This window comes from Onychostoma macrolepis, chromosome 13 (genome assembly GCF_012432095.1).
Source record: "Onychostoma macrolepis isolate SWU-2019 chromosome 13, ASM1243209v1, whole genome shotgun sequence".
NCBI lineage: Eukaryota > Metazoa > Chordata > Actinopteri > Cypriniformes > Cyprinidae > Onychostoma > Onychostoma macrolepis.
This window is the reverse complement of record NC_081167.1, coordinates 22,086,321-22,095,315: the sequence shown is the minus strand read 5'-3', so window position 1 is coordinate 22,095,315 and position 8,995 is coordinate 22,086,321. Positions and strand designations below refer to the sequence as shown.

General features: G+C 36.1%; 1 long non-coding RNA gene across 1 annotated transcript; it reads right to left on the bottom strand.

Moving 5' to 3' along the window:
• Positions 1–247: 247 nt before the first annotated feature.
• Positions 248–8,195, bottom strand: LOC131551898 (uncharacterized). The gene is made up of 4 exons (XR_009273843.1): positions 8,059–8,195; positions 5,198–5,302; positions 2,668–2,721; positions 248–2,330 (listed from the first exon to the last, which is right to left on the bottom strand). It is a non-coding gene; the product is annotated as an uncharacterized LOC131551898 (long non-coding RNA).
• Positions 8,196–8,995: the final 800 nt, after the last annotated feature.

Below are 8,995 nucleotides of genomic sequence, written 5' to 3'. Positions count from 1 at the left end.
TGAGTGAGAAGCTGTGGTCTGCAATTACTGGAGATATATACAATGTCAGCGCCAAAGAGGCATTACAAGTGTTGTGTTTTGGGATGCACTAATGAACATAGGAGTCGTCCATAATCACCCCCCATCTGAGCCGAGGACACTGTGGTTAATTTTCATTTTCGAAAGGAAATATCCCGGAAAAAAATCAGTAACGTCCCCTAAATGTTTAGAAATCAATATCAACGCTTCGTGCGCGAACATCAGCTCCAGACAAAGTAAGTATCATGCATTTGTTTTCCAAATTGCCTTTCTGAAAGAGCTTCTTGGCACTCTAAGGCTAATTGCTAAAGATATCATTGCCTGTTTTCACTGATGCTGTCTTCAAGTGCTACCAGAATGATCTTAAATAGGAATGTGGTAGTTAAAAGTTGCATATGAAAGCAATGTGAGTCGATCGCTTGTCAAGCTCATAATCAGAAGTGGGACTTATAAAATTTGTGATAGCATGAGACCAGCAATGTTGTTATTTTTATCCTGCCGTGCTCCCCGTCTGTGTAATTCATAAACACTCATTTATTATGCACAGTATGACTGACTTTGAAACGGAGTATGTTTTCTGTAAAAATAACAGGCTTGTACTAATAGTGGAATGTTTATTTGCAAAGGCTAGCACTGCTAATGGGGAGCTTGAGCTCTTGAAGCTCTGCCCTCTTCTCCGGGAGCAACAGCTCATTTGCATTTAAAGCAACATACTCAAAATCAGGGCGTTTGGGCTCATACCCTAAAAGTGGCAATTTTAACAAGCTATACAAATTTATCTGTGGGGTATTCTGAGCTAAAATTTCACATATATGCTCTGGGGACATCAGAGACTTATTTTACATCTTGTAAAAAGGGGCATAATAGGTCCCCTTTAAATCCAAATACGAATCTCATCAAGTTAGTGTTTTTAAGCATTTTACATTTGTTCCAAAATAATAACTCAAGGAAATAACAATTTAAAGAATATTTATTTTATTTGTGAACTTATGTTCAGCTATTCTTTTTAATAATTAACTTTTAACTTTTATCAGTCATTAAAGCACAGTAAATACTGGTCACAGACATAGAGATTTACTTGAAATTTTACTACTCACTAAAAACTCCCACAGATCATATTTTCAAGCCATTTTAACTCTTATTTTGAAAAAAAGTGGTTATATCTAAGTTTGTGAGTTATTAGCCATTATATTGTTCATTCAGACTGATTCGCGAATGTGGAACATGCACGAACACAAGAGGTGGGATAGGCGGCAAGCTGTAGGGGGTTTGTTAAAACTCAATGGGCTCAGGGGAGGCGAGAGAGATGTGGACTCTCGTTGTAAATTTACCTGCTGGTGTCACTGTTGGACAACGTTTGTTTAGAAAAATTATTGATTTAATAACTTTTTAATGTTATATTTTGTAATATGGCGTTGTTTTATTTTTGTACAACAAATTTTTTTCTCATCCAATATTTTGAGGAGGCACTGCCTCGCTTGCCTCCTCAGAGGAAACACCCCTGATATATACAAACATTTTTTCATGAATTTCACTTATGAAAAGAACTCTCTAGCTGGTGAAATATTCTGGCTAGCCAAGCAGAAATAGAAAAAATATATATTTTATTTACTACAGAATTCGACTTAAGAGCTTGAATTCTTCAAACCTGGATGTCGCTAATTAAATAAATTCCTGATATTTCCTGGTTTTCACTGAATAAATCCTAAAGAGAAGATTGAAAAAGAATGAATGCATGCATAGCAAAGCACTATGCTGTGAAAATGAAAAAGAGAACGGAAGAACCCACTGCACTGAAACATGGCCATTTAAAATCCTAAGCCTCTTTCATAGAAGAGTGACTCAACTCTGAAATTTGTTGCTTCAGTAGATCAAATAATAGAATTATGTGCATGTCGACCTCTGTCTTAATTACAGCTTTCAAAACATATTAATCAGGCAATCAGAGCAGGTCGGCCCTCTGCAAGGAACAAATCGCGGGGAGCGAACAGAGAACTCTACATTACTCTCATTAGAAGCACTTCGATATTATTCTGCATGTGATCTTCTTTAATGAAATAAAAATTTGATTTAAAAAAGGGTGAAGCACTGCTGAGCTGCATTGCCAAACGCATAACATGCAGTAATCTCAGACAATCAGTGAAACCTGTGAAGACACATTGTGCAGTCCACAATGGGGGAAAATTATTGTAGCATCAAGTGCTTGGACAGAGGCAGATTGTTTTATGGCTGTACATGTGTATCCTAGCAACCTGGCCCCTTATGTTTGCTCTGCATGAGTGGCCTGTAGCTCATGTCACCATGAAAGGTTCCTGTGAACATAAAGGAGATAAGAAATTTGGTGTTATAACAATTTTCCCCAAAGTAAAAACAAAATTATTTATTATATACCAGATTGAACATCTAGATTGTTGGCTAGATTGTCTGACCATTTGATGCACATTGTAGAATTGCTCTGGATTATTGCTGGGTTCTTTCCATAATTATCTATTCAACAGCAGAAAGCTACTGTGGACTAAGGACACAACACAATTATTTTTTTTTCCACTGACTTCTATTTGTCCTTTCTGCAGGTCTATATGATGAAAAAAAAAAGTCTGCTAATCTGTACAATAGGCAAAATTAAGCTCAAAACTGGAAAGCACTTACCCAATCGGTTAAGCACTAATCTTGGCTGGCTTGGCACAATCTTAATCAGTCCTCCTGGATACAAAGTTATGTCAATAAGAGCTTATGAAGAAAAGATAATGACTGGGTTTGCTAGGTTGGTGACATTAAATCTATTAAAGTTTGAGACACTTAAACTAGCAAGTAAACTAAATATCCACATGCAAAACCAAATTTTTCCTTCATTTTTTTTCTTCTTTTTTCTGTTTAATCATTGTATAAACTACAAAGTCATTATTTAAAAAAATTTTATTATTATTTTTTTTTTAACACTGCTCTAATAATGCTGCCCCTAAATGGCACATAAAACTGAGGTTGGTCACTTTACAATTCAGTCAGATGGTTTCCTCCTTTCTAAACAAGACTTGCTGAAAATGTACTCAGATATACTCAACCATCCAAGATAGATTGTATTTTTTTTCCAAGTAGCTTCATCTCAATTTGCACATTGTTAATAATACTGCTGCTGCTATTATTATCATGTAGTTGCACTCAATTTGCTACGTTACTGTACTATGGTTTTGCACATAATTCAATATTGCACACTCACATATTCAGATGTACATAGTCTATATTTCTGTATTTATAGTCTATATTTCTACTTCTGCAACATAGTTTTACTCTTATTATGTGTGTGTGTGTGTGTGTGTGTGTGTGTGCGTGCGTGCGTGCGTGCGTGTGTGTGTGTGTGTGTGTGTGGGTGTGGGTGTGGGTGTGTGCTTTTATTTTTTTATTTTTTTACATAGTTTGCACTTGTCTTGGCATTCACTGTGGACAGCAAAGAAAGGATTTCATTGTATAGGGAAACTTGTTTTTCTCGCTGTACACTTGACAATAAAAGCTTTAAATCCTTGAATAGAGGTGAGTTTATTTCTTCATTTAAACAGATTTTGATAAATATAGCATAACACCACTTGCTCACCAATGGATCCTCTCCAGTGAATGGGTGCCGTTAGAATGAGAGTCCAAACAGCTCATAAAAAACGTACACAATAATCCAAGGCGTTTTAACCTTAAACTGTAGCTTCTGGACAAAATAAGAGTCCTTAATCTATAATAACACTTCTTTAATGAAAAAGTCCATCCTCTATTGTCCTCTCATATCATAATCCACCGACAAATTTGTTTAGAGCTGTTTTGGAACGTGCATATTTCTCCCCTCATTCAGACTAAACTTTTTCACTGGAGAAAGCAATATAATGGATAGAGGACTCATATTGCAGGTTAATGGTAAATGTAAATGTCTTAATGATAGATTCATTTATTACAAACATACAGCTGTTTGCTTCACAAGACATTATTTGATTGACTGAAGTTATATCGATTAGTTGTGGATGATTGTGATGTTTTTATCAGCTGCAGAGGATCTGTTGGTGAGCAAGGGATGCAATGCTAAATTTCTCCAAATCTGTTCTGATAAAGAAATAAACTCATCTACATATTGGATGGCCTGAGGGTGAGTTAATTGAACTATTTATGAATTACTTTTACTTCAAGTCAGTGTTAATTTTGGCAGGCATTTTTGATTTAGTCTTAGTCTTAGTCTTGAGACGAAAATGCTTAATAGTCTTAGTCACATTTTAGTCATTTGAGTATTTCACTCAAAGTTTTTATCATCAGACATTAATTTTAGCTCGTCAACGTCTCGTCTTAGTCACAGAAAAAAGGTTCGTTGACGAATATTTTTCGTCTTCGTCTTCGTCGACGAAATTAACACTGCTTCAAGTGCCGTTTTAATAAAGAAGTTGTGCCTGTTTATCAGTTTGAATAAATCACAATCCCAAAAATAAAAACATCCCCTATCTCATGTAACCTCTTTCAAATGCCTGCTCATGCTCTAGCAAACTGTCTGAGCAGTAACCAGAACATTACCTGCTCTGCTTTCAAACATCTGCTTGCAACAAATTCTTGCTGGAGGGCTCCCCGCAGAAATGAAGCAACGGTGCAGATTGAACGAAGAGAGAATCACCATGGAGCCCAAGGCTAAGGGCCCGAACTCACTGTTCTGCAGCTCTCAGCTGTTCAATTTACCCAGCAAACCACAAAATATACCAGTCAGCAAGGATATCCATGATTTCACTTCAAACAGCGTCCTTCATGGAAGGCGTGAGGGATTTGAGCAAAAGTTTTGGACTATTGGTTTGCTTTTTTTTAATTAATTCATTAAGTTTTTACACAGCAGTCTAACATGCCTTAAGATCACGTCTCTCCTCATTTGCCTGGGAATCCTTGAAGAGGCAATAATCTCATGTTTAAAATATCGGGCTTTTTGTTGTTGATATTTCCCCTTCAGCTATAATTAAATTCTTAATTATCAAGACGCAGTCACAAGGAACACAGAAGCAGGGAATTCAATTTGGAGACCCCCTGTATCATCCCGAGGGTCAAGAGAGGATTGTGGGAAGTGAGTGGGGTATGAATTGGAAGAGAAAGGAGAAAATAAGAGAGTTATGGATTCTTTTGATGGATATAATTCGCAGCGCTGCTTTGCTTCCTGCTGCCATGCACTCACCTGATTCACTGACATCTTAATCAAGTGTTCCTCTGGAGGAATCGCTCTGGATTATGGCTCGGATCTTTCTATTAACAGCAAGCAACAACAGCAAGCTCCTGTGGACTAAGGACACAACACAATTAACTTTCTCTTCGTCCTTTCTGCAGGTCTATATAATGGGAAAACTTTGGGAAGTGTGTATGTTGGGCAAAACTAAAGGTATAGTTCAGGGGCGATGGGAATAATTATTTGGTCACCATCATGTTGTTTTAAATCTGTATGCTGTTCTTTTTCCATTGAACACAAAAGGACAAATTTTGAAAAATCCTTATGCTAGACGACTTTCAAACAGTGCCCATCTCATTAACAATATGAAAATTAACACTGATTTGTGTTTAAATTAAGGCACTTTTGGAAAGTCTCTTATGCTCACAAAAGCTGCATTTATTTGAAAAACAGAGTAAAAACAGTAAAATTACAACAATTTAAAATAACTTTCTGTTTTAACATAATGTAATTTATTCCTGTGCTGTGATCATATGTGACCCTGGACCACAAAACCAGTCTTAAGTCGCTGGGGTATATTTGTAGCAATAGCCAAAAATACATTGTATGGGTCAAAATGATCCATTTTTATTTTATGCCAAAAATCATTAGTATATTAAGTAAAGATCATGTTCCATGAAGATATTTAGTGCATTTCCTACCGTAAATATATCAAAACTTAATTTTTTATCAGTAATATGCATAGCTAAGAACTTCATTTAGACAACATTAAAGGTGATTTTCTCAGTATTTTGATTTTTTTTGCATCCTCAGATTCCAGATTTTCAAATAGTTGTATCTCGGCCAAAAATTGTCCTTATTTATTCAGCTTTCAGATGATGTAGAAATCTCAATTTTGAAAAATTGACACTTATGACTGGTTTTGTGGTCTAGGCTCACATATGTCATTTACTCCAAATTAGGGGTGGGCGATATGGCAAAAATATAATATCACGATATTTTGAAGAAAAATCACGATTCATGATTTTATCACAATTCTTTGTAATGTTGGTTTTACTATTTTGCAAGTTGTCTGAGCATTACAGCCAAACTAATTTCCCTATTATAAAGACAAAACCTTTCAAGGTAACAAAAATATTAAAAAAGAATGGCGGATATTTAGGCCAAAGTGGGCGAAGATAAAAATCTTTGTCATTATTTTATCTTTGTTATTAAAAAATGAGAACAAAGATACACATTACAAATACACATACTATACAAATAAAACAGTGTTTTATTTTCAGGTACAATAGGTGTATTTAGCAGGAGCATTCGAGAAATTGAATCAACAAATATAAAAATAAAACACTATATAGATTGATTCCTATTAAATCAACTGTATTAACGTTGTGAGTGATTTTTCTCTTGTGTTTTGGTGTTTTATTAACATTGAAGGAATAATTAACCCCAAAATAAAAAGTTTTATATTTATACCATCATTTACTCACTCAAAAGTTTCTTTAAACCTGAATGAGTTTCTTCTGCTAAACATAAATGCTATTTTGAGGAATGTGGAAAACCAAACAGTTGCTGGTCCCCAGTGACTTATTCCATAGTATTTTTTTTTCCTTCTATCAAAAGTCAATGTGGACCAGATACTATTTGGTTACCCACATTCTTCAAAATATCTTCTTTTGTGTTCAGCACAAGAAAGAAATTAATACAGGTTTGGGACAACATGCGAGTTAGTAAATAATGACAGAAATTAAATTTTAAGGTGAACTATCCCTTTAATGACAGTCGGCAGCATGTTCAGTACTGCCCCTTTAAGACATGCACGCATCTAATATACAGAGGCACGCATCCGTTTTCTCTCAGCTGTTTACTTACTCATTTTAGACATAAGCAATTGAGTCTATACATAAACCTTGTGTGTTTTGAGAGTATTAGTGCACAAGATAACTTAGTTCAGTAATCAGGCGCTTTTTGACAGGCGCGCGCTTCGGGTGTACGGGCTCAGAAAAAGCGCACGTCAGACCAGCGCGTGAATAAAACATTTAACCGGCAAGGCTTTAAAGCAGATCCGAATAATGTACAGTATATTGAGACGGAGGAATAAGAACTGCAGCTGATAGAATGTGCGCTGTAGCACGATACTACGATATTTCTTCAAAAGCAGATCGTGGAGACATTTTTATCGTCCACGATCAAAAAAATTGTCATATCGCACACACCCCTACTCCAAATCTTAATTTTCAGCATTTTGATGCTCATTTCTTTTTATTAATGTTGAAAATAGTTATACTGCTTAATATTTTGTGGAAATCTTGATGATTTTTCAGATTGATTTTACACATGATATTTCAGGATTCACTGATGAAAATAAAGTTCAAATGAACAGCATTTATTTGTAACATTATGAATGACTTTGTTCAATTTAATGCACCCGTGCTGGATAAAAGTATTAATTTCTTTAAATAAATAAATAAATTACAGACACCAAACTTTTGAACAGAATTATCTATAAAATATGTAAATATTTGGCTTAATTTTGTACTTTCTGGTCAACTAAAAAGTATCATTATTTGTCTAAAATGAGATGCAATTTTGGATAAAGTAAAATTGAATAAAAATGAATGAATATGACAAAATATGGACTATTTTTAAGGATATTTGGAAACTATGGCAAAAAAAAAAAAAATCTGTACAAATGAACAGTGCTTCAAAAGCCATGTGATATATGCTAAATGGAGTTATAGTTGTAATGACAGAATGTTCATTATTGGGTGAACTATTCCTTTAACATTATTTCAACACACATATACAGTTCCTTTTCATCTATTTATGACTAAAAGCACTGGAAGGAAGGGCGTAATGTATGAACTTTGACTCACTGATTGCTGAAATGCAGGTTCTGCCATGGCCACGAGGATAGCTGAGGACGCTTTTCCCTCTCTCACACAGGGATCTTGATGATTGGTCTATTTGGGAGTGTGTCCGGGACTCAGAGGAATGAAGCTGACACTAATGCAGAGTGGAGGTGGCACAGAGGTGCACTGCGGATGTGCTTGCACTCTTTAAAGTGTCAGCACTGCTATGCCGGCACTGCGCCTACCACCTCCTCCTCCTCCAGATATTACAACGCAGTATGTGCCTCGGGGAACATGGGTAAAGGATTGCCCCCGGCTAATTCGACATGCCTCCTCTACATTTCATGCTTGTCGACCATTGTGCAGGACCTCAAAGAAGTGTTTGACTGTGTGCAAGGCTTGAACACTGATATCTTCCTATTTTCTTCAAACTTCTTTTTATCTCTCTGGGTTTTTAAAAGCTGCCCCTCTTAAAGCTGAGATCTCCCCCGCAGGCCTCATTGCCGCCTTCTAGGTCAGCTCTTCTGTGATGTCATGCATTCTGCTGGCCAGATGCAAAGGCGGTACTGACTCCTCCAGTTCCCTACAGCACGCATCTCCCTCGATTCATAGGTAAAGAGTTCACGTCCTGGAATGGTACGCTGATATGGGCTCTGTGGGAAACAGCTTGTGCAGTCTGATCAGTTCTGACCCATACAGATGAGTAATTCAGATAAAGAAACACATGAAACCATCCAGTCACAGGACATCTGTGAAATGAGAGTCTAAACGGCAGGTGACTTCTCAGGATCATTCTTCAACTCAGTAATATAAGTTTTGTCATTAGTTGACTTTTTGTGGTCAAAAGTTTACTTACACTTTGCTCTATCTGCAAAATGTTAATTATTTTACCAAAATAAGAGGGATCATACAAAATGCATGTGATTGTTTATTTAGTACTGGCCTGAATAAGATAATTAAC